Source organism: Colias eurytheme, chromosome 5 (assembly GCF_061535395.1).
Source record: "Colias eurytheme isolate Ceu_HAF_F1 chromosome 5, ilColEury1 Martin Lab GWU primary, whole genome shotgun sequence".
Lineage (NCBI taxonomy): Eukaryota > Metazoa > Arthropoda > Insecta > Lepidoptera > Pieridae > Colias > Colias eurytheme.
In genome coordinates this window covers 4975787-5003572 of record NC_142984.1, presented here as the reverse complement: position 1 = coordinate 5003572, position 27786 = coordinate 4975787, and the positions used below count along the sequence as shown (strand labels likewise).

Here is a 27786-nt window from a genome sequence, read left to right as displayed (position 1 = left end):
AAGTTTAATTTGCGAAGGCGAATTGTAATTGTTTACTACGTTCAGGAATTCAAAGGGTTTATTGTCGCGCTGTACCTAAGTATTTGCCAATGCACGTAAAATACTAGGCTAGGTTCTTAAAATGCCAAACTTATTTATGGTCCGAGGGCGTTGTTGGCGAATGACTTCACCGAAAGATAATAGCTCGCCTAAAATACGGTCTCGAAGGAACGGCAAAGAAAATGTGTTCTTTATATACTGTTACAAAGAATATACAACACACAAAGAACATATTATAAAAGAAATTTTACTTTTAGATGGTACATTATATTTATAATACCTAAGGCAATATCTAGAAACATATTAAATTATCCATATAAGTAGATATGTAGGTACATGTAAACGTTTAATATTTGCATGAATACAACATTTACTTGAGATAGAGATTATATTATGTTGAGCATTATTCTGCAAGCGGTTGTATATAAATACTATTAATTATATATTATGTGCAAACAACACTCAATTTCATAAGAGTGGATAAAATAAACAAAATCTTAAGTACATACAAGAGGAAATGAAGCTGTGATGGTCCATTCTAGGTACAGAAGGTATTAATTGAGGGGTTTATTGGCAAAGTCAATAGTCATTTATTGCTTTCTCAGCGAGACTCAATTACGATGGATTAATTCATCAGATGTGGTCGGCGCGCGAAAATTGCTTCTTCCTGAGTAAATTTGTTTTACTTGATTGATACTGAATACATTCTCTTTTGAGAATAACGGCTCTATAATATAAAACCTAGCGATTCGTTTTCTTTAATCTGTTTAATGCAAACTGCAAAGACACGAATGTAGATTTTTATTTAAACAATATGAAAATCTGTGATACTATAATTTAACCTAAAGGTTACTCGATACGCCCTAATTGAATATTAATATATTTATAAATATGTAGACTTGGTCTTTGTCAAAGGCCAACGTAGATAAGAATAAATGCCTCATAAATAAAATTGCGATTTACATATAAACTTCATATATTTTATATACCTATCTAATTAACAAGTTGTATACAATCCGGAATATGTAAATTGTGAAAGACTGACAAAGGATATTGTTTAATGTGTATAAGTTGATATGTACTAAGTATGTAGAAGATTTAAATGAATTACATAAAAATTGTAATGAAGTCTCGCATGATGTAGAGCAAATTTTCCACAAGCAATTTTTATTAGTTTATAATATGCCTACACATTTAGATATTTAATACTTAAATATTATGTGAACTTGGATGATAATATTAAATAAAACAAGGTATTCTGAAATTGAGCTAAGCCACGACATTAATCTCGAAAATTTCAGGGAAAATTTATGATATAAAGCCGACATTGTGCTATAACAAAAAATGTGCCCGCACCCGAATTGTTTGATTTATTATACTTAGATCCAACGCAATTAGAGCTAGCCTGCGGGTCTCTGCGGGAGTGATTTATGATGATTCATAGTAATCATGTCCGGGCAGCCCGTGATCCGGACTGTTTCTATTTTATGACAATCTCCCTGATGAGCGCTCCGTGTGGTTACGCCGCCATCTTGTGACCGACCTATTGCGGTTGACATTCTCAGTGGAAAACCAGATAAACGTCTTTATCAGAATTATATATCTTAATTTTCTTATTCTTAAGGATTTATCTTTTATGATGTTACTGTGTGCTAGTAAGCTACGATGACGTAAAAATCTTTCAAGCGAAGACCCTGTGTATATTTTATTGATTTTTTACGTGTTACGTTATAGTGTTGTCGCCACTAACTCAACGCAACCAAAAAGCTATAAATGGGGCATTAAAGGTGACACTTACATGTAGATTGGCTTTACATAGAGCTGATACCGCGTCATCGGCTGTCGTCGCTTAGCTATAACCGATAAACAAATTGACTCCACTCTTCCCCTATGTCGTGAGTCGCGACAGTAAAACATAACTATGGAATAACACGAACAAGTTTGAATACAAATCTGTACAAACTGTACCGCACTCACAAAATATATGTAAAACACTCGTATTAGATATCTTATGGCAACGTAAATGTTGATCATAGCAGAAAATCACGCACCCACATCGGTACACTGTTGCCTCAAAACTATCATTGCTATGCAAATTGGAGACAGTTTGAAAACGAAATGGCTTTCGTTTCCCACAAAACTCAAAATATTTTACCGAAAAAGGTTACATTATGCAAATCACACGATCGTGAATCAGAATGCCTAGTGTAATAATAATTGTATTTATTGTTTCACTGGAACGAGTTTTTTTTTTGGTTAGACGTTGTACACAAAGGAATCAGTAATTTGCCTAATGCGTATCGATAATTTATGAAAAGGTTACGCAAGATACCCTATTGTTAACGGGGAACAACACTTTCGGTTTCAGCGTACTGATTTGCATAACAGGGAAGGCACAAAGCTCGGACACCCTTTCAATCCTTTCCGTTTCACTTTTAAAGCATTCAATTGTTGACATTTCGAGCGAGTAATAAATAAATCAAGAACTTTATACGGTCCGTCGCATGTGGTATATTGGACCACATTGTTGCTTATGTGACTATAGGTAGGTACCTAAGGCGTTTTGTAATGCGTGAACTTTGTATTCGCTTATTTCCTTAGTTTGTTCAGTAAGTAGGTGCCTAGTGCGTAGTAAAGAGCGATGTACTGAGTATTTACAATGCTTCAAACATTAGTAAGTATAGGAAAAAATTGTTAATCGATCGTAGTAAATGTCTCGTAAAACAATTGCTTATATATTAAGCGGTCATTGATGGTAAAATGGTAGAAATAAATGCCAATAACACACGTCATAATGGCGTATAATATCGTTTTACAACTTTAAGGCAATAAATAAATTGACTGCCGTTTGTACATTTTATTACGATTTAAAAGTCGATGAATGTTTGAAACGAATAATTGATTTATGCCGGTTATTAATGTTAATTTGATGCCGTGTTAAGTAACACTAATTTCGCTGTTTGATTGTGATTTCAAACAATGTTACCATAAAATCTTTGATTATGTTTATTAACGACTTAATTAAATTAATTATTTGACTATGCCTAATTGGAAGAATTTATTGTTTCAAAATCATTTAGTCTTTTCATGAAATTGGACTCAGTTACAGTTTATTGAATAGTAAAGCATCTTGACGTTTAAATGTAAATTTTATTATTATGAGTTAGAAATACAATTTAAGCACGGTTTAAATAAAGCATTTTAAATATTGTATCATTACAATTGCTTAAGAAATAAAACTTCCAAAAATGCTAAATAAGCTATTAAAATAACTAAGATTCATTGTAATTCAGATAGATAAACTTGCCCAAATAAAACGCTGAATTGTGTCATAAATTCAATTCGCTCGTTAATAAATTTTATACTATTATTAAATAATAATAACGACTTGAGTACGTAATTACAATAATTTCATTCATAAACATATAAAAATGATATATGCTCTTTACTACCAAACTATAATGTGGAGGTATTTGAATAGTAATTCATCACACTCATATGTTAATGATCGGTGTTTTCTACAAATGTTTTAGTCTTTTACTCATTCAACACGTGTTAATATCCAATAAAACAGTTTAGTGGTACATAAAAGTTTGGATTTATAACGAATAACTTACCAGTACGATTGCTAGACTCGTGGCCGATTTACAGCGTGATTATGATCTACAGTTCAAGTTTCATTGACTTACACTTTTGTTTTTGCGATTATTACTTCCGAAGTCTATTGCTGTAGTAATATTTTTACTGCCCGTTTAAAATACATCAAATTGTTTTATGCTTTGTACACTGTTTATAAGATTATATTTTAGCATGTGATAACTTTGTAACATGGACTAGTTAGTTTGAAGTCTATGTTTTCGTGAATATATTGCAAATTGTTAGTGAATTTCCTTAATAATCAAAGTCGACTTAATATAATATTTTTAATTATTTATTTAGCCGTAAGCTATACATATATCTACTGAACCGAGAATATTTACATCTCAAACATTTCTACATTTTGAAATAAGAACGTCCGAAACTCGAAACAAAAAGCCTTTTTTTATCAACTTTACGATAGGTATGGCAACATACACATATTTTATATAAAGCAACGCTCGCGCCGCCCACGTCTCGCGAAGGGACATTCGCGGCGTGGGAGCGGTATCTGGAACGGGTTGATCTGGCGGACAGAGTCGTAAACATACAGAATTAGTGCTCCAACTAACTGGGAAGAAAAAATGCAGTTTAAATTTAGAGACAGGGCCATCCGTGGACGCTGAACGTGTTTCGAATCGCTGGAGGGCATTCGAAATGCTTTAATGAAAGGCAACTGCCGCGTTTCGTGTAGCCTTTGAGCACAAAATATAAATGTTTTAAAATAATGTATTGAAGTATTTTTGCTGTAGGTTAACAATATGTTAAATTATTATTCATGTCGATTATAATTAAAATATAAGTAATTCAATGCTTATTTTCTATCATTTGAGAAAGGTTCTCTAAGGGTGAAAAGGGTGAAAATATTGTAAACAGAAACGATATTACTTATAATAATTATCATAGGTACATTAAGCTTATATTTACCAAAGTTTTAAGTTTAACTTTTAATCGCAAAAAGTATTGACAGACAAATAAACAAATATATTAATGCCTTCTACGCCATGTCTAGTTATACCTTCTACCTATATTAGGTACTTTACTTCTCAGACAACGGATGTGTTTTAATTAAACCTTCTATTCGTAAAAGTACCTAACGGTATAATTTATCGTTTCCATTTACTAGATTTTACAAGTCTCTCGAGTCTATTTATTTCACGAAAGTGTTACACACTCAAACCATTATAACTTTTCCCATCAAGCTATCAAACCCGAAATTAAAACGTACAAATAGGGATAAAAGATTTGAATTTTATTGGCATTGTTAAAAATAAGGTTCATAAAATGAAGGGAATATTAAGATATATATTGCGGGAAGTATTTATTCTATTATAAACTCCTATAAATAACTCGAGTTCAATAGAAAAGCTCACTTAGATTTTTGTTCTCATAAACATTGCATAAAAATGATTTCGTTTAAAGATGTGTTAAATTAAATAATATAATATTATGTATTATTCGTAAACAATACGAATACCTAGAATATTAGAGAGACGCGGGTAATAAAATACGGACCATTTTCCTTTCGCCTGGAAACATCGCCTGAACACAAGTCATGAATAATGCATGGCCTTTAAATTTTCTAAGCATTACAGACCATTTCCTCGGAACTATGAGTTGGCCAAAATTATATCTATCACAAAAGAACCAGGGGAAGACTGGCTTTTTTATTATTTATGTAATATTTTGCAATTTTTTTAATCAGAAGGGTGGATCCCCTCACTAAAGGGTGGGCCGGGGACGAATGAATTTATTGTCCTTTGTAGATAAACATATCAATTTGTTAGTGTTTTGTTAGCGGCATAAATATGTAACAATTGTGGACTAGCATGACTTCAGTTTAGATGACGACTTTAAACGATACACTGCAGTGCAGTGAGGACTTTCTCACACATTATTTTAATTGGATACTCAAGTGCTGTGTATTGCCTTTAACATAACAGTGATTTTCCGTGATTCAGTTGCCATTAGTTTAAATAGGTACCTATATAAATACTTCGACTAGATATAGAGGATTGGTAAGTCTTGAAATACACTATTTTTTAAAGAATTTTTACACTGTGGCAACGGCTGTAACCACTTCGTTGTCTAAAATTCAGCCTGCGTTTACCATACGTAGGCCGTAGCGTCTACGAGCAATTTTATTCATAAATCGATTAGAAATCGAGCGAATAAAATCGATTTTCCCCCAAATTGAATACTCGTAAAATGTAGGTAGCAGTTTTAATGTTCGGATTGTTTACATGGCGGCGTCACGAGTGTAAACGCTTGTCGATAATTGATGATTTGATTTACAACATCACTAAACAACCGGTGTTTGGGCTAAGACTTGAGCCTTTGAATGGAACGGATTGTGTCTTCCTTGGACTATTCTTGTATTTAGGTTACACTTCCACATTCCGTCGCTGTTACTTTGGTGACGAGGTTTTCCTATTTAATAGTTCCACGGTAGTGGCATAGCGATAAGTTAGTTTAAACAGGCGTACCTTCAAGCCATGTTTTTGTTTTTAAGAAAATATGTATTTGCAATTAATTTAACGCAATGATTAAGTATATAAATAACGAGAAAATTATATTATCGCAATAGAACCATTAAATTTTCAGGGCTCTACTATAAAAGTTACGGTAAAGTATAAACCCAATCGAACAATCAAAAATTATCGGTAGGTATATACCTAGGTATAATGAAATATTAACAAATACGCCGCAAAGTCATTAAAAAAGCGTAATCAGGTGATTTAAAGGTCATCGACCGGCTATAGTTCTCTCATAAACCTGCAACCACTATAAATTTTATTCGATAAACAATGAAACAATCGCTACCGTAATGGTTCTGTATGTCACTTTCGTGGTTCTTATTGGAATTTATTACATTTTCCGTGTTTTAATTGATTTTTCATGCTACGCAAATAATGATTGACTCTTTAAAATATATAATTTATGTAGCTGGTTTTATTTATTGCGTCTTACAATTTTGAATTATATTGTCATACAACTTTATCGATTATTTCTAATTAATTTGATATTTGATTTATTAAATACCTACTTATTATACCTTTAAATCTTAGTTTAACTTTAGGCATCTCCAATCTAATATAATTAAGATTTTTTGTTGAATATAGATATGCTCATTTTGCATATCTACCTATATTTAAGAGAAAATGTCTACAAGGAAGACAATTTAAAAGCGTGAAAGTGGAAACCGCTCCTCATGACGCAATAAATTTTTATTGCTCGCTCCTTAGTATTATTTGACAGTGTCGATGCGTTAAATTGCGATTAATAGATGATTAGGCATTCAGTATCGCGTTTATAGCGGTATAGTAATAAATTGAGTTTATTGCGTATCAATCATGAGTATGGACGAGTGCCCTCGGTCCTGGTCTTGACCTCCGCAAATATGTTGTAAATTAAATTTTATCGACTAATAACTTGCTAGTGCAATGACGGCGTTTATCTTGGACAAATTATAAAATAGAGATTGAGGATTGGTTTAGTTTTATCAGAGTTGAAGTTCATTGACGTTTACATAAGCGTCTAAATTAATACAAATTTTGCTTATCTTTGTAAAATTTTCACTTAAAGGGACTTTCATAATTTTTTCTCTGTATGAGAGCTTTTCAACTTCCTCGAGGTTAGCAATCCAACTTTAGTTTTACTTTCGACATTTACAAGATAAGGATACCTACTTTCCATCATTTAATTGTTCATTATTTCAAGTTATATGTATGTACATATTAGTGTTGTTGGTCAGGTATTACGGTAGCATAAAAGTACAGATTTTGTAGTACGTAGGTAATTGACGCTTTCAAGTAGGTAGCTCAAGTATCGATCGAAATAAATTCAGCTGCGTCCAGTTCAACCGTTCAAATGAAACAAAATGGTTATTGTTATGAGCTACCAATACTTATGAACTTAAAACAAAAGCATAGTAATTGAGTGCAGCCATAAATCCGCCGCCATTAATATTTGCTTAACTTACCATAAAGCGGAGTAGTGTCTGAGGTCTCGCGAAGACAGTAAAATGTGCACTTAGTAAAGATTATCTTGCGCTGCGGTTGTAAATATTCCCGGTTAGTGCAGTCTAGAGTTAATTTATGTCTAGTATCTGGTGTCTATGTAGCCGTGCATACCTGCTTCTATATAGGATATCTGAGTAACGAGATAGCTACGTATATAAATTACGCCTATCTCATCTATACCGAGACTAATATACCTACATAAGTATTAGATAGAGCGGCCTGTGGTTATGTAGAGATATGAACTTTATAGAATCGAAACGCGACCATAATAAACTATTTAATATTACAAAAGTTTATAGGTAGGTACTTATCAACTTTTTAGATTGTTTCCATATCCACACTGATATAATAATGTTTACTGATTATAAATTATTAAAAAAATGCTTATGTACATGTAGGTTATTGGATCTTGGTATGCAATATCAGTTAAACTTTATCGGAGACTTTTTTGTTTCAGATCTTTTCAAGATGGTGTAAAAGGGAAAAGTAAATCAACTCATACACGTGTTAATTTTTGGGTAAGTAGAAAATGTTTTTAGGTAGTAGGTATAGCAAATAGACCTATGTATTAACTATTAAGTAACTATGAAGGAACTAGAACTTTTCATTGGGTCTTTGTTTGTTTTTACTTTTTTGTTGCTATATTTTCTTGTATTTTGTATTTATACGGTAAAAAACAAACAATTTTCAATACCTGAAGGAAAACAATAATTTTGTGAAATTAATTGTTTCTTTTGAGCAGAAAAACAAAAAATATAAGTGCAACAATATAAACACGTCAAAATGTAGAGCTTTTAAATTTTCATTCCCCTTCTTGAATTTGAGCTTTTACCTATTACGAAAAAGAGATAATGTTATAATATCTATTTCACCAGCCAATGTAATTTCACACACGAGTAAAAGAGATAGATGATAAACAAATATGGCGCCGCCTCGGAACAAGTAATAGCATCACTTATAAACACACATTGAAACTTTAAACGTGTGTGCGTTACATTTTGTAATATTTGGGACGGCTCTAAGTTCAGGTATACAAAACTTTTGGTTCTTTTGTATAAAAAAAAACGACGAATGATTTCAATCTTATAATAAATTATATCTTGGTATAATATAATATAATATGTATGTACCAAAATACTTTCACTATTGTATCTCAATAAGTAAGTATGTTGAGGGATTAATTTTTAATTAATTTTTTCATTCTAAAATATTTATTTTATTAGGTAGTATTACAAAACATGAAAAGGTATCTCCATTATACTTTGAAAATATTTTTTATGCATTTTGAGCATTTAAAATTGATGAAAAATATAACCTACTTTAATATTTCAAATATGGGAAAATGTATTTGCTGTCTTTTTTTCATGTTATGATACGTATTTTTGTGTCCAAATAATTAGGAGGCTAGAAATAGGATAATTTTTAACAACGGTGAATCAACTCATCCCTATGGGAAATTCCTTTAACGACGCGTGCCAAGCCGCCAGCAGAAAGCTAAAAGAAACTTTACTTACATCAACATGTTGCACAAAATATATAAAATTTTCAGGATGAATCTTGATGATATTTTCTATAAATAACAGTTTTATTGTTCACAAAGCGCATGGCAAAAAATCAATCTCAAAAATAATAAATTGGAATAAATGTTTGCATTCTCTGATGTCGCTGAATGATTTTAGTTCGCTTACTTTTAAGGAGATGGCGTTGAAACCAAACTTTACTGGTTTACTATTCTATATTTCTACATTTTGGGATAAATCAAAGGTGATCAAAGTAACAACAATGCAAAATATTTTTGTTTAAAATTATTTTGCCTGTTAGTTTTGAAATATTTCTTTTATAGAAGCAATAGTTAGCTTATTTTTTACCAAGTCAGAATTTGAAATTTGTTGATTTATATCTATATAATAAAATTAAAATGGGTTCTTCATTTAAAAATAAAGTAAGTTACTAAACTTAAAATTATTCCTTTTTTCATAAATGCGCTTTTTATTATGAAGGTATTTTTAAACACATAATTAAAAAATAAAAACATAATTTAAGGAATATTAAATTAAACAAAAAGTGTCAAGTTTGAATTCTTGATCAAATTCAATTATGCTCCAATGTATGCGAATGAAAGCTCCAAAAAGCTCGCAGGACCGTATTAAATCATAGAAGTTCAAGTAGTACACGCAAGGTGGCGCTGTAACAAATAACCGTATAAGGATCATTATTCTTAAGGTACTTACTTTAAATTTTGAGAAAACCGGGCTAAAATTTTTTATTATAATATAACACAATATGCCAATATTATTTTGATAAGTATTTACTAGTTACATAGGTAAAATAAATTATTAGCCATAGGTAGAGCCACAGTAGAGCTAACCTAAGTAGGTACTCTACCTAATAAAATTAGCTTTTTTTATGTCAATTTATGTACGTACCTACACAGGTGTACTTTTTTAAAAGTCACAGTTTAAATGTGTTTCAATTTTATTTACAATAATAAGCACACAGTATATTGGAATTCTTACTTACCTACGTCAAAACATCAAATTATGTGGCCACTAAAGTAATAAAAAATACTCTAATCAATTGTAAGCAATATAATATCCTTCACTTTAACAAATAATTACGAGTACCTACTTCTAAGAATAACTAACTACTAATTACGAGCTTACTTCATATAGTTTTCAATTAAAATACAATAATATTTCTTATCATATTATATAGGTATAGATAATCAGTGCCTCAGCATTCACTGGGGCGTATTTACTAATTTTCTAGATTTATTAAAGATTTATTTGTGTAAACATATGTATACATATTTACTTAAACTATGGTTTATGGTTGTTCATATTGTGCGTACGATTCTTAGAAAAGAATTCTGACCTAATTCTCTATTAAAATTCAAATTAGTTTTTTGCTAGTAAAGAGAAAGCTGCAAAGAGTCAGTACGCCGTTAGATTTAATGCAGTTGTGTTGTGTTTAAAATGATAGCTTTGACTAATAATTTAATGTTGCTTTTAAAATCCAGTAATAAAATAAACAGAGTGCGTGCGTGTGTGTTAAATTGGCGCTGGTTCAAACGTTTTACTCAAGGGTAAAAAACCGGAGGCGAGCGGCGTTCTGTAGGAAATGGTAAAGTAAATGAATTAACGATTGATATTTTTGAAATAATTATAAAATATGAGATCAAATTTTCTATACCGGATTATAGAGGATTACCGGATTATCCGGATTATTCGTCATTTTTTAAAATACCTACGTGTATAAAGGCAATTATATTTATTATAAATTATCTATCTCTAGTTTAATTCGTTATGTTTATTATCCCTCAATTTCCAGGAGAAAGTTTTCATATTTAAAAATTCAAGATAGTGTTAATAATAACATAAATTAGGTGTCATCAGGTTCATGCGGAAGATGGCGAAAGTGTACCCGCATCCCGTAGCAGCGCGTTGGTACACGGTGGGGCTTTAGTCGGTAGGAATCCGACATAACCCATGGCTCCTTCCTCGGGAGCCGTGGGTATTTTAGGCAAGATTTCCCCACTTGAAAAAAAATAAAAATAAAAAAGTGCCATCAGCTTTATTTAAATTTTTATAATTACTGACAGTATTATATCTTCGTATAACCTATAATTTTAAACTTGGATATCTAGGTAGGTACTAAAAGATAAAATTATATACCTATGGATGGTACGGTGGAAATTATATAGGTATGAATTACTTATTCAGGTGTACGTTGTACACCTGCAATTTAATGTAGTGGTAATGGTAAAATGTTTTCCATTTTATTGACTTTAAATGTAGATATCCTACCTATGGACCTAATTAAGAAAACCTCTAGCATATAAAAAAAAATACGTTAAAAATAGGAGACTTCTTATTTATGAAGTTTTGCGTTTTATCAACTTGCGTATAAGTTTTTCATCATAGAGTCGAGTATCACAAGCGAGCTTGCATTAAAAGAAATAATACCAAAGTCAGTTTTATGGCATCTTAATGGATGTTTGAATTGAATTATCAAGTTAAAGTAACCAGTCTTGTGGCATCCTGTGTGGTCTCGGATATATAATCTTATTAAAAACTGATACGGACTTCGCTTCAAGTTTATGATTTTACTTCACGGCAAGTTAATTCCCACGTATGAACATATTACCCATTATCTGCCGTTCTTTAAACGTTTTTATGGAGACAATAGGTAGGTAAACATGTATTAAAACACTGTCGATAAACTTATGTTATTATTTTGCAGTGTTCATAATACTTATCTATATGAAGCAATTTTTTACCCTTTTTAATTAGTAGGTAGGTATAGGAAATTTTTTTTTCTTTGTAAATAATTAATTTTCCTATCATAAACCGAATAGGTAACCATAGAGAACCTACCCGTCTAGGTAGGATAATATAATTGTAATTAAATATCAGACATGTCTACATTTATTTGAGAATTTCAACAACATAATGAAATCTGCGCTATTAAAACGACAATGAATAGAGTTCGCGTGCTTACCATTAACTAGATAATATACGTATATTACTTATATTTGCAGATTTGTTTTAGGTACATTGATTTATCGTATCATTATGTATGTTTTTATTCGCACTATCTTGAAGATCCCTTGATATGAGCAGTAGTTGAGTGAAATCAGTACAATGATCAATGTAAGCATTTAACTATCTTGGTGCAGTAGCGTCTACGCGGGTGTTCTAATGTTCTCAATGAAATATGCGTTTGTAACGAAGGGTTTACGGCCTCGCACTAATAAGACCTTACTATCACTCTCCCAGAATAGATTATTTTACAAACATTAACGGCTTGTACTTTAAAGTTAAAGTGCCCTTGATATATAATGATATTGAAGTCAATATCATTATATATCAAGGGCACGATCTCAGGATCTACAAATTAGAATATAAATACTATACAGTTTGATACAATCCTTTTTATTTGAAATGCGTAAATAAATCTCATAAGTGGAAATACTTGTATGTAGGTATAATTTGAAAGTATAGGATTGATACTTACATGATTTAAATGCTTTTTTCTGGTACCTTTTTGTACACATTTGTAAATGTAATCAATTTAATAAGACGTTCAGATTTTTACGAGTTTCCTCACGATAGGGGCGTAAGTGGCAACACATCGGAAGCGGGGAAATCCACGCAATAACAATAACTCATACAGTTCGGAAGCCCCCCGCTAGATGGAGCACCGCGGACATAAGTAATCCATTTATTCTCGGGGCGAGCTTTATGTAGCGAACTCTTAAGCGATACACTCATATTGTTTTATATTACTCTTAGTTAAATATGGTGAATGCGTGCCGAGCGCTCTGCGTTTAGGATAATGGCCCCTCTCACCGCAATAGCTTTACTTTCCTTATCCTTTTACTTAGTCCAAACCATTTGTTTACTTTCATAGATCAACGTTAAGACGGTTTTTCGATGTTTACATCTCATTATTTCGATGATTTATCTATACCTAATGCACAGGGTAATTATGAACAAGATACCTATACGCAAAATTGTGCTGGATAATTTTCTTATCGATATAGGTAGATACCGATTGAAACTAAACGACACCACAGGATGTACACTGATAAAGACGTACATATAACTAATTGATTCTATGCATGTAAATATCCATGTAATATTATTGTACGATAAAAATGTATTAACCTACATCGATATAAGTGCTATATCAACGTGCCGTAGAGCGAGTAACATTGCGAGTGAGAGATATCTTAAGAATTCCGAAGTCATTAGCCGACGAAGCGTGGATGAAGGAATCTTGGAAAGTTTCCTTGCCTGCGGAATTCTGCGGATAAACGTTTTAATTGGATCGCTTGGATATTTCGTAATTGCAACCCGGAGCTCGGAATCAGACATACCTATAATTTAACGCCGTTTTAGCTGTGCTCATATAACGTAAAATCTTTGAAAAAGAAAAATGTAGAGTCTTGAATTTAAAATACATTTAGTTTTTGAAATTATGTTGTATGCTCACAAGTTCACAACTAACTAGGAAATATAGGTAGCTATATAAAAACAAGAATAAAGTTAAGAAACTCCTTAAAACAGTTACTGTAAAAGTATTAGAAGTAGTTACTTATAAAACTTCGTCTTTCCTGTGAATTTCGGTAAAAAAACAAATACTTATTTTCCCTATTGTAAAATCCCATGATGTTCTATAAGTAGGTAATGGACACTGGTAGATATTTGATACGTTATTTTCCAATACATTGGGAAATTCCTAAAATAAACTTACATAACGCAAACCCACAAAAAGTTATAAAACGAATATTAATATTCCGAATAAAGATTAAATCTACCAGCGTTAACCGTATCTGACTTTAATTTAAAAAGTTTTCATACCGCCCACGATTTTGATCAAATTAATCCGGCTGCCATGTTTTAATATAACGTTAATCTAAAGTAATGTAGGTAAAGGTAGATATTGGGTCTCGTAAATGTCATTTAACCCTTCGTTCGCAGTTTTCCTCTGAAATGAGAATTAAGTTCGAGGAGTTACCGATAGTATCGGGTAACAAAGAAAGTTTTTACTGTTTAACTTCAGTTACTCGTAGATTCGACTCGTGTTTTCTTTTCCAATTTGAGAATAGACGGTAGTAAAACGTAAATAATACTGACTAGCATATTGTTGTTTAAAGACCGTGTTTTCATTTAAACTTACAATTTATACAAGTAGCATGGGTATTATATTATCTTAACATAAAATAACAACAACAATGGGTTCGAAATATGAGATATTGGATCATAATACAATTCGATTCGAGCGTCGGATGGACGGGCTCATATTTGAATTTAAATTGGTAAATTTATAATAATGTCTTTGAGAGACGCCGCGCCCACCCTAGCCATTCGTTTTTTACTTTTTATAATGTAATTTTCTTAAATCACCTCGAGCAATCCACGGCCCTCCAACCTGTCTATTAAATCGTCCAAATAATAACGTGATGGAAACAAAGGAAGGAATTTTTCTCTTTTATATTTTTCTTACTTATCTGCTTAACTACCGCATTATTCTTGAATAAAAGAGCGATATTAAGAGAGGTAAAATTTTTCAAAGAAATTCAGGTTGTATTTAAAATTTTAATGACAGTTTATGATAATGCAGATCGCAGTGAGCTTCGATATAAAATTAAAAGGGTGCCCGCGTTATATTGTATATCGTAACATTATTTTATACAAACAGATTCAATTAATTACCTCAGTTAATGACTTCATTTACCGCAGGGACCATTACTCTTACCAAATTAAGAAATTTTCCTCGACATCGATTACAAGCTGCGTAGGCGCATGTATAAATCACGGACGAGCGGGCGGGCCGCGGGAGTGTACTGAGGGTCGTTCACCCTAAACATCTGTTACCATATTTCAGTCACAGACTTATCAAGCTCGTTTAAATGTAAATATCTACTTGCACTCATACTCGACTCGTTATCTTGTCATTAGACAACTATTAAACTAGCTCTATCGATACATGAGTAAGTAGTTAACACCTAATTCATTAAAACCAGTTGTGGACGTTTAAAATTCTGCTCACTTGTTAAACGTAACAATAGGTCAATAACAAATAAATTCATTTATTTGAGACATTTGTATTATTGTACAGCCTAAGAATAATATAAAAAACTTTATCAAAACTCTACAACATAATATTAGACCTATTAATGAGAGTCTCTACATTCTAGTATTTTATATAAACTATGTTTTCATAGTTAAGAAATATAACTTATTTTCAATTTTCAACATGTCTCAATTCTGATACAGAATTTTTCAATTAATGTGAATTAAAAATAAATTTAAAACGAAATCCATGTTTCCTCTCCGTAAACACGGTAAAATGATCGTTGAGTGTCGCCGTTGACCTCAGTGCATTTTAAAATTCTTGATTGTGGTCCAAGCCGAATCCAGACGGCCATCCTTTGATCTGATATAATAATAGGGAGTGATAATGCCCATAGGTATCCGCCATGCTCCATCTCGTCGGGATGCTCTGTGATTGGCGCGTAAGGCAACATGGTTGCCGCACGGTGTATTTATAAAAGCCGCGCGTCCGAACCGGCACGATTGGAGCTTTTCAAACTAATCGACCAACCTGACAACCTAATATCCACCTTATCTTAATAACATAACGGTGAAATTTGATTACTTCTTACGGATTATGATTATTGCATTTTTATAATCCAATGTCAATTTGAACGTAATCGATATAACGTATTTTGTTTAAAACACCTGTGTTTTTATGGGTGGAATTAAATTGGAAAATACAAATTTGCACGAGATTTCGTTTTTTATGCCATAAAACTCATTAAATTTCATAATTGTAGAATAAAACCAATTTTATTTTCCGTAGTTGTAAAGATTAGCTATATTTTTAAATGTCAATAATTAACTAATATTTTATATTAAGTTTATCTATCTTGTTTTTCCTCTTAAACAAAGTAAAACGTCGTTATTATTTTCATGTAGAGACGTCGATAGAGACACAAATTACTAAATTAATTATAATATATAGATATCATTTAGGAATGGTAACAAGGCTATCATTGAATCATTCAAGTCTTAAAACGTATAAAAACAATGATATATCCAGCAAAGCAAAATAAACAAGAACAGACAGTATTGTTTGTGATTCCAAGTGAATCGTGTCGCTCGCTTATTTTCATCCGTCGGCGGTTCGACGATTTACGATCGTCTTGCTCAGCGATTCGGCACATTTGCCCTCCGCAAACATATCTGACAATCGTCTGTCTCGTATTTTTATGAATTAAATCGTTTTTTTTCAACATCCACATCGCGGTAGAATAGAAGACAGTTTTTTATTACACCTCAGCCCAATGTAGGTAACTATACAGATAATAGAATACGTTGCCTATATACTACGAATATTTAAATTACAGCAATTATTTTAATACATTTAGATACTTACATCTAAAAAAATAAATCTGTAATGATGATTTTATATTTTTTTTGTACCTCTTTAAGTACTAACTGCTTATAACTTAGCACCTGCTCGTCTAGTTATTTTTTATCATTAGTCTGAAATGAATGTGGACTTATAAGATTATAATGCGGTTGGTTTAAGTTTTATACAAGCTGAAACTTCTATACTTACGTAGACACATCTAGCTCAGCTTACCTACATGCCTTTTTAAAAGGCTGTATCCACCTATCTAGGTCATTAGAATTTATACTTTATTCGGACGTGAGTAAATCGAGATTACTGTTAGAGCTTCCAAACATATCCCGGGATTCGTTATGACAAAAGTTGTACGATGTAAGTTGTTTAAGTTGAGTTGAGATAAGGTTTCCGGCGAGTTGGAACTTGGAAGCTATGGATGCGATATTCTTGTATAACTATTATGTATATGCTCTATTAGAAGTTATGCTTTGTTTTGAAAATGCGCTATTTTGATAGGTAAATTAAAACTTTATATCTCTCATTTATTATTCAAATACAAAGTTTTCTACCAAATAGGTATAGGTATATATAGTCTTTTAACTAATATCTATATTTTGTAGGTAGGTATGTATAATCTATAGTTGTGTTACTGATAACTCTCTATCTAATACTGCTTACCAATAATATTATAAAGATAGAGTATAAAAATATGAGAACAATGCCGACTATTTATTTATATTTACGAACTGTTTTAAACAAATAGCTATAAATATCAGTTGGAAATTTTTTTTAGTTAGAAATATATTCAGAAACTACAAGTAACAACACATACGTTTCAACGTACACTCGATATTAAGCCAAATCTTCATTTAGAGAAGCATAGCCGGGCTTAGTTTGCGGTCCGCACAAAGTTACGCCCTTACCCGGCCGTTTAATAAATACCCGGTCCAAACGGTCGAGGGAACTGGGAAAATCGAGAAAATTAGGCTCCCGGAGAATCACAAAAGCGGCAGTAAAACTTTCTACTGAAATGATTTTCTCACACTAGGGAGCTGGCTGAATTATAAAACATTTAAACTAAATAATTTCGTTAATTTTGTAGATGCGGCGATGACACTTTTTGTTGTTCTGTTTGTTTTTATGACAATTAAGTGTATAAAATATAACAAAAGTGTTAAAATAGCCGAAAACTCTAATTTATATTCCACAATCTGTATCTATGTTTTGCAATGCCTGTTCTTCAGATTGTTCCAGATAAATTGTAAACAATAGGTCACACTGTCGGCAAAAAATGGGAAAGTTGAAATGTGGCCCAATTTCGCCAAGCAATTCATTCATATTCATAGAGCCTTTCACCCTTTGTCGTGTTGCGTAACCGTCCTTTGTACCTTTCTTTGTTCATTTGTAACCCGCTATCAACTCATTGTCATTCAAAATTATTTTGCCCAAAAGTCCTGTTCTGTATTATTTTAAAACATCGAATAATATGAAACGATTTAGTATGCATTATAAGCTATATAATATTGTAGTAAAGTCAGTTCAACACACAAGAATGTAGGTATGCCTACTGTTAGAGTCTGCATTAATAGAAAACAAAAAAATGTTTACAAAAATGCATAAGTATCTACGTTTAAAAATGTTTTATAGATGTAGTCAAATGTGTTGAAGTCGTTGTTTTCTAACTAACCTAACTAATGGAAAAACGACAATCTAATTTAAATGCAAATTGTTATTTCTTAATTTCAACGACAGAACTTGTTTTTAACTTACTTGACAGGATTAAAAGCAATCATGTTGTTGGCACCTCACTATTATATATATAATTAATGGGTAATGGGTTATAATATAATTAAGATACTGTTATAGTTATTTTACCAAAATAATTTATAATGCAGGTAAACCTAGAATTTATGTCACCTACGTATAACCCGAAAGCAGGTAAACTTGGACTTTATGTTACGTTTAATCCGAAAAAAAAAACAAACATTTCTTATTTCAATGCTGTATATTTATGAAATAATTTTGCATTATAATTACAAAGGAGATGGACGAAATAAGGGCTATTAAGCACCCTCGCCTAAAGAGGGAAGAAATACATTGATATACATATTTTGACGATGTTTGTATTTGCATTATATTTCTGAATAATATTTTGGGGCAATGGTGGATAATGTCTTGGCAATGATAAAACAGAACGTGAATATTAATTAAAAGAATATGAAAAGCAAATTTTATATTTCTTTATCTAAGCTGAAATTTTCGATGAAAACTATGAATGCGGTGTATTTAAATTAAATAAACATACCTATAAAGTTATTATATTCCTGATTCTAATTTGCAACTGATAAATTGTCTTATCATAAATAATAGAAAAAAGTCTGACGTTAATATAATATGGAAACGTAGCTATTCTCGCAGAAGCTTGTCGTCAGGGCTCACAAACTCCATGAATCCCAATGTCCCGGAAAATATAACAAGGCGATTTATATTCGGGGGCGGTTTGGGCCTCACTCGTTTTTCTATCAGAAATCTGGCCCGAGATGTGCGCGCAACATAAAAATATATGTAGGTAACATTCAGATATTGAAGTAATTTGTAGAATATATTGTAAAATATTTACCTACCTCAGAGTTAGGTTAGATACGATGGTAAGTTTAGAAGTGAAAATAAATATACGCACTACGCAGGTATAAAATTATCTGTAGGAACTCTATATTAGCACAACTACCTATGCTTATGGGTTCGTATATACCTTCTTCAAGATGCTTTAACCTAATTACAGTGGTTAGGTATGTGCTTTTATATAGGTAATATTTTTTGTAATCTTTAATTATGCCATTATGGTTTGGAAGCTTGATGGTTTTAAAAAGTGACTCAATGGTCGAATTTATAGTTGAATCACGAAAAACAGTTGCTTCCTGCTAAAAGGTAGGCCGCGAATGACAAGCAAGGGGGTGGCAATATAATAATTTCTATTAGGAAACGGGAGCCGCCCCGAGACAAAAGGGATACATTACTTTTATATGAGACGACCGCTGAATAACAACGTAGGGTTTTTTCTTTGAAAATATCTCAATATAAACAGAAATGCATTAAATTCCTATCACGTGCCCCGCTTCCTTTTTTAGCAAGCGTCAGCTAAATGAATATTGTCGTTTTGATTTACGTTTATTTATTAACAAGATTTATTTTTATTTAAAAGGATGTTCATTGTTGCCTGTCTAATTTGTGTTGTGTACAAGAATTTGTGAGGAAGCTTCGTTGTAAATTCATCTCTCCTACGGACCTTTTTATATTTCCTTACATTTGTGCCTTCACTTCAAAGTTAATTAGACTTTATAGAGCGTTCCTTCCCAATTCCGTTTTTACTCTCGTCTGACGCACGGAAAGACTTATTCATTGTAGGGAGGTGCGAGGGGAGGGGAGGGCTGAGTTGGCCCGAAATAGCAAATAAATGAGACGAAAATGTAAATGTTGCGCTTCTGAGATGAAAAGCGCGCCGCTCGCTCGTTCTTGTTAAGCTCATCGCAAATGTAGCAGAATTAGGAGCGCGGCTAAAATCATTTTCAGGCCAGATGTAACCAATGTAACAAGATTTTTTCATGCAAGCCATGGTGGTGAGATAATTTAAGATTTCCGTGCGTGCTCCTATTTAATAGATAGTGTATGTTTCTTAATTGTTCTTCTTCGTTTTAATTCTTATTAGAATGTAAATCATATATTTTGTTTATACTTTCTGTCATTCTCATATATAAAAATATTAAACGTAATACTATTTTATGTCTATGCTAGGCAATAGACACACACACGTGATCTTAATAATAACAAGGAATACTAATAATACAAAATAAACAAAGTGAGTTGTTTTAATAAAAGTGTACCTACAAAACCACTCGTGGACACATGTCGTCAGAATATATTGAAACGTAGCGGGCGGTCAAATTCCCTCCCTGCTTATCTCATATTGCAATGTGCAATAACCGATATAATGCAATTTCTTGGGTTTCGCATTCACTGAAAATTAAATTTCGAAATGTATGCCAAGTTGGCTACGATATCTACGTACGAAGTAAAAGAGTTTCTAAAACAAAATGAATTTAGAAAACTGTAATAAAATTAATATGGTTTATAAATAATAATCTAAGATAATAATACAACCACTAGCTTGATAGTAAGGCCAATGGAAACAATATTTGCATTCACATGTATTTATTTATCTGATGCTTAATAAATGAAGGAACCTTCCTATAGGATAAAATGTAGGTATTAAAACATTATATTATTCAATGAATCTGTATTATAATTTATTCAACGGTTAGAAGGCAGCATGTCCTGGATTTTTATAGCATTACTTCTATGTAAATATAAAGATTATTCTCAGCGAGCGGTTACATAGCGATGTCGTAATAAACTCGGACATAAACCTGCAAAACAAAGAGATGCATTTATCTCCGCCCCCTAAATATGACATTAAACTCCATAAAACTTCACGTAATGCACTTATGCACTCGCCAAAATAAATATTAAGGTATCTTGGCTCTCAGAGCAAATTGCTTAATTTCATTTGATATGTGCATAAGGAACAAGATAGCTTTTAAAGTATAAAATAATGGGAAATTATATGAAAAGGTTAAATTATTCAGAAAAACAAAATAGCTATACCCATGGCGCTACATATTATTAATTAATGTGCTTGTTAATTATTATTGTTAGTCGTTATTGAAAAGAACACTGTTTCGAGTGTAGGTGTGACATTATTATAGACTCTACATTCTACAATTATTCTCATAGCCGTGTAGGTTAGTTACAAAGTAATATACTTTCGCCTCTTTTATTATAATAGGAGCATTAGCAAGTTATACTGATTAATGAGTATTATTTTATTCTCTACCTGTCTGATTACAAAGCGCGACCGCTACCTATTTACTTTGTACTGAGTTGTCTTCATTATTTTAATTCGCGCTAACAAGTCAGGATGTGAATAAGTGGTGGTTTGCTTGAAGTGGTTCTGCTATAGTAAATACTTATTATGTTGACAAGAACATATAACATGTAGGCACGGTTTATCGCAGTCAACAACCTGTCTAATTATGCTCGAGGCGAGGCTAAACGCTATCTAAAAGCACATCGTTGCATCTGTAACGACTTGCAAGATCCTTGATACTGCAGTTCTTCGAAACCTTCAAGTGCAATGTACCCAAATAAGGATGCAATTCGCTACATTCTGACGTGGTGTCATCATTCTCTATGGTTTCATTTGTATGACTCCTTATGTACATTTTATATAGATACTTTATGGAACCTTATGCATTCAAATACTCAACTACGATTCGGAGCAAATACCTACATGTGGTAAAATTTCAGTCACTTCAGTCACACAATTATTTTACCATGTAGGTGTGAAATAAATGCTCATTATTCTAATTATTTGACTACCGCTTTCCCCTGATTAAGTATATTGTAAACAATAATATTTTCTTCGGGACATAAATTAATTTACTGAAGTGGAAACCGTGTACCTCACCACTCCTGTATTCATTCAAACCCCGTAAATATTTTATGACCACAACGAAAAAATACGAAGACAAATTACGAGAAAATATTGGGAATGCTTGACAGTCTTATTCCTTGAGTGGAACAAACGATAAAATAAATTCAGCACTCGTGGGCACTTATTACTGAGATTTCTTGAGTTTTCTACGACCCTCTTTAAATTCACTTCATTTTTTATGAGTTTGGAATGTATTGTAAAATGGTAAGGAAGTTTAAAACGATCGTATTTATTCAAACAATTAACCTTGATAGTATACAATTTTATAAATTACGTATTATTTATCGATCAGTAGGTATAATATATATCTTATTATATATTTACCATTTACTTACAGTATGAAATCTTCAAGTTTCATCTGCCACCGTCATACGAAGACGCGGAGCTTAAAATAGTCCTATATTTCTTATGATGATGATATCTATCTCGCTTCATATTTTAAAAATAATCATACAGGCATATCATCACGTATTCATAACCCACTCTATAATTACCCCACATATTATTGTGCTGTGTCGAAGAATCAGATAAATATCATGCCCTACCAGTTCTTAAAATTGCTTCACCCCAAAAGGATCTTCTCGTTAAGAAGGCATGAGCTATTTTAAACATTCTTAATATATACCTAGTTAAAACAACGAAATGGTTGAAATATATATTGCTGGGATGCTAAACTAATAAAGTTGTTATTTTCTCTTTCTGGGACATAGGTATAATATATGTAATATGTTTATTGTAAATGTTTAAGTTACCGACGTATTAACTTCAATCATATGGATACTTACTATTGTATTTTTAAGAAAAAAATAAAAAATAAAACAACCGTGTCTTGTTAAGTATTCCATTAAATACAATGTCGCAAATAATGAGTTACTTTTAAACATTTACTAGTAAAATAGCGTCTTGGGTTTAAATGAGTATTAACTGTGTAGGCTTTTTAATGTTCATAAAATTACTTAAGAATGAACTAAAGGAATCATTGTTTACAATATTGTAACGTTATACGTTATAAAATTTGGTTAATTTATTTCAATAGTTATATTACAAAATTTAGATTAATTTTTGTATTTGTATACATAATATATATACTGTTATTTAGAATGAACTTATTTTCTTGACTATTTTATTAGAACTTTTCGACATTTCTCCTTTTTATTCTTTTTTTCATTTCTTAAACTTAGTTTTTGTTACGAAAATTATTTTCTGATCAAACTGTCCTACCACTTTAATAGGTCCTAAACGTGGTAAGTGGATCTCTACATTTGAACAGCTTTTATTAGTTCATGAGTTTTCAACCTCTGTTCAAATATCCGTCTTATAATATTATTTATTTATATAATAAATAAATAAACTTACTATGGTATTTTTTGTTTCAGACGTGTAGGGGGTAAGGTTCGAGCGCGGTGAGCCTCGCGGTCGGCCCTTACTAACAGGTGAGGCGACGACGCCACACAGAACATGATACTAAGGTTTGAATTTGATCTTTTATTTTTGTTTTTATTTTGCTTTCTATTATGGCTTCATATTTATCTAGACAGTTGATCGCGATGCGTATAATATAAACTCGTTTTTGGAGAACAAAAAATTGGGGCAGTTTATTACTTATATTGCTTAATATATATAAATATTGAATATACAAACGAAATAATATAGTATGGAGATTACAAACATGCTACAACTTTCCTTTAGCAATAAAAATAGGTAGTTTATTTGCATGTAACACGCAGCGCGTACATATTTCAATTTGTGGTTGAACTATTACTTTACTTCACTTCCCTTTCCCAAATTTATTCCTTTTTATTGCAAAACTTGGGACGATATTAAAATATGTCAACGAATATTTTGTTCACACGAGTATTTGTACTGTGGATATAAAACAGTCAGGTAGAAGCACGAAATGCATAAAATGTGCATGAGAAGACGTGTGCTCGTTGTCAAAGTTTGTGCTTTTTTGCATTTTTATTACGTTAGGATTACGCCTTAAAATTTACTTTATATGTGTGTTTTAAGGTTAAAGACCTTTTATATACCTACTTTAAAATGCACGTAAAATCTGAAGAAGGAATACGTGCATGTCTATATAGGTAAAACTTGTATATATAACAACTACGCTTGTATATTAATCATGTGTGACAAAAAGCCGTCCCTCTGAAAGACATAGAACTTATTGTATCACATGGATAATAACTTAAGGAAATTATGGTTTGAAAGGGTACCATTATACTGTTTAAGTTTGCCGCGGCATGTTAATTTAATGCTTTAATTTATCGCCGAGCAAATTATATACAAAAAGTCACACAACATTGTAGCGATTGTAATGTCGACGGGGACATTTTAATCACATCGTCGTGCATGAACTTGTCAGACAAATATTAATAAATCAGCATATTAATTGTTAAATTACACAAATAGCTCCGTTATTAATAAAATATATTATTACATAGAAGGATAATTAGGTAAACAAGTTTTTTTATAAAAAGATACATTATTTCTAGTATGTATGGATATTACCGACATATCCATACTAGAAATAATGATCTAATTGAAAAAAAAAATTTAAATGAATAAAAAAAGAGGCGATCAAAAATTGTCGCTAGAAATTGGGTTATTCACATGAAAATGTTACAAACTTCTAATTCATCAGTTGTCTCGTATATCGAACGGATGATCTATTCCGGGCGATCGAACGAATCACAAATCTTGTCCTTGACGATAATATCAGCTGCATGAGTGAATCGAATACAGATTGGCTAGACCACCGAGTAACACATGGCTTAGTATGTGCGTCAAGTGCGTAGAACCTAATCTGGTAGGTAAGTGATCGAGGGAGTTCCGATGGGAAATTTCATTTCTGCGCTCGTATACATTAGGTGGTCGATGGCTTTTGCTATTAAATAATTCATTGCATCCACTTTATTATTCAAATAAGATATAAATTATATTACGACAAGCTATCAGGTAGGTATGTTGAGTCGAATGAATTAAGATATACGTTACGATATGTATATGTTAATTCGTTGGACTCCATAATAAAAAAATATAATATAATAGTTTAACCACATTTTGCATAAATAAAGCAAAATATGGTTAAACTAATCTATGGAATAACAAATTGCATGAATCAATACACATACTGATATTAAATCGTAGTTAAATATTTGCTACGCGGCCATTCTCGGAGTACCTACCTACTCGCTGCGATAGAGTCCAAATATCTTATGTCTGGTTTCAGGAATAATGTTCAATATGAAATTCGTTTGTGATGTTTGTAGGAAAATCGCCGTTGAACCGTTGCTAAATCGCAGTTAGAATTGCAAATGAATCGGCCGTTTGCTTTCATGTCGTAAACTCAGGGATATGATCCAGTCAGTTTTCGCGCCATTAAACTCTCGGACAATCTCACACTCCCCTCCTACTGTTATTGTAAATATGTCTTTATGTTACGTAAACAGATCTGTTTACGCTACGATAATATATCCCATGTTATTCGCAATATTCAAATTTGCGCAAACGTATTGATTACATTCTTGGACAGCTCATAGTATTATAACAGAAGGTAAAATATTAAACTATCATTTTGTATAAGCGTGGGAGCGTTTTGTAAAAAACAAAAATAATAATTGTTAAGATAACGAGACCCGACAGGCTGAGATATGTGCATCCAAACTCGTCCTGTCACCACACCATTGAACCTTTCCATATATCCAATGTAAGAAGACCCTTCAATATCGCGCAGCTTTTCTTTTAACGTAGCGGTGGCGATAGATCTAATTAAATTGGTAATGAAAATAGTCGCCGGCTGCGGCTGCCTTTGCTTTGGAATTGAGTCGTAAATGTCGCGTCGAGTGCTCCGTGCCATAGTTAAGCTGCTATTTACCCATACTTGAATCAAAATAACAAAAAAATACTTCAGACTACGATCGTGATAGGAGCGTGGCTGTGGCATATAGAATTGAAAGGTCGATAACAAAGTTTACATTATGTAGAGCTTCAAAATTGTACTTGTGTACAAGGTTGTTTTATAGAAAGAAAATGTGGTATTTTTGTTAAATAAAATAAACTTACCTCGGTTTATGTAATAGTTACTCAGTAAACAAATGGTCTATAGCAAGATCATTAATCATAGTGCCATTTATTTTCGAAGCACGTGAAAATCTGTTTAAAATCAAGCTCTACGGAAACACGGGTAATTGTTACAAAACACAAAACAGCATTTTACGATCGCTAACACGTCCAAGTCTCTTGATCGTTAAAGAAAAAATCCTGTAAACATATTTTTTCGATCAAATATAAGTGGGTTGGTGCGTTCCACACCCCGATGACGGTTGGAAAAAACCGTGGCATTCGGCGCAAATCACCTATTTTATGTAAACTTCGTGACTTTCCGCCGTATCGAATGACTTAGAAAGGATTTATTTATATTCGTATCGAAGTAAGGCCAACAAATAAAGTAGGGAATGGCAGGGCTTTGTCAATGCGAGTGATGGGTGGAGTACGGCATCTCGAAATAGACCGGCATGTGTTCACCTTTCTGTACATTTAAAACACTCTGCTTTTAACCTTATAACGTATTACTTATTGATTTCAAAATTTATTTAACACATATACAGAACACACTTTGTTTATGTAACCAATATTCCTTAAGAGCTTTATTTAACTGTATGGTACTCTATATAATGTGTACCTATGTATTATTATGTAGCGAACTATAATATTTTAAATACACTTGAATAAATAAGTAATATTAAATAGTGAAAAGCGTTGGAAAACCAAATGTTTATGTGCTTATATGGACTAAAAATCTATTCCTATATAAATATTAAATAGTTATCTTATTTATAACTTTGTGTTTAACATTTTGCTTACAGGTTACAGTGCCCGTTCACGCAGACGTCGCTAGCTAGTTTACGACAAGGTGAATATTGTGAAATAATATAATTATACTTTAATATATGCTAAATGTGGGTGTATAATGTATATAGGAAATATGTTAATAAAATAATTGATTCTATGTAATCATAGGAGATAATATAGTTGGAAATATTGAGAAATAGAAATGTAGAGTCATGGTTTTACTCTGGTTGTGCTGTTGCGTAAATATATTTCCGATAAAAGTGTTAAACAAAAAAATATTCTGTAGATTAAATTATGCTACGTGATAAATCTGTCGTAGACATTGTAATATATATCATCACAGTAAATTATATGAAAAAGAGAATAAATAACTCTTCTAAGCCACGATAAATTTTATCTTGGCAATGGTGTTTGTTTGACTTGGTCGTGAACTCATGACATACTAGAAACCTTGAGATGATAATTAAAAATTGACTCTTATCTAACCATAGAAGGAAATGTATGATATTTTGATTGAATAAATATTTTTAATATAATTTTAGATGATACTACATTATTATTTATTATATAATATAGGCACCTAGTTAAAATTCATTTAGGTATTACTTATCTGTAATACCTACCACAAAGAGCTTTCCTATAGAAATGAAGTCCAAATATCACGAAACAATTTTAATAATTTACACACAATTTAATCTCGGAGATCATGTGGCCTGATCGATAAATAGCAAGATCCAGGGTAGGTACTTAAACTGTGAATTTATG

At 31.9% G+C, this 27786-nt stretch overlaps 1 long non-coding RNA gene across 1 annotated transcript; it reads left to right on the top strand.

Moving 5' to 3' along the window:
- The first annotated feature begins 8152 nt into the window (after positions 1-8152).
- On the top strand, positions 8153-27124 carry LOC149908424 (uncharacterized). Its single transcript, XR_016456747.1, has 3 exons — positions 8153-8215; positions 23544-23636; positions 27036-27124. It is a non-coding gene; the product is annotated as an uncharacterized LOC149908424 (long non-coding RNA).
- The last annotated feature ends 662 nt before the right edge of the window (positions 27125-27786 follow it).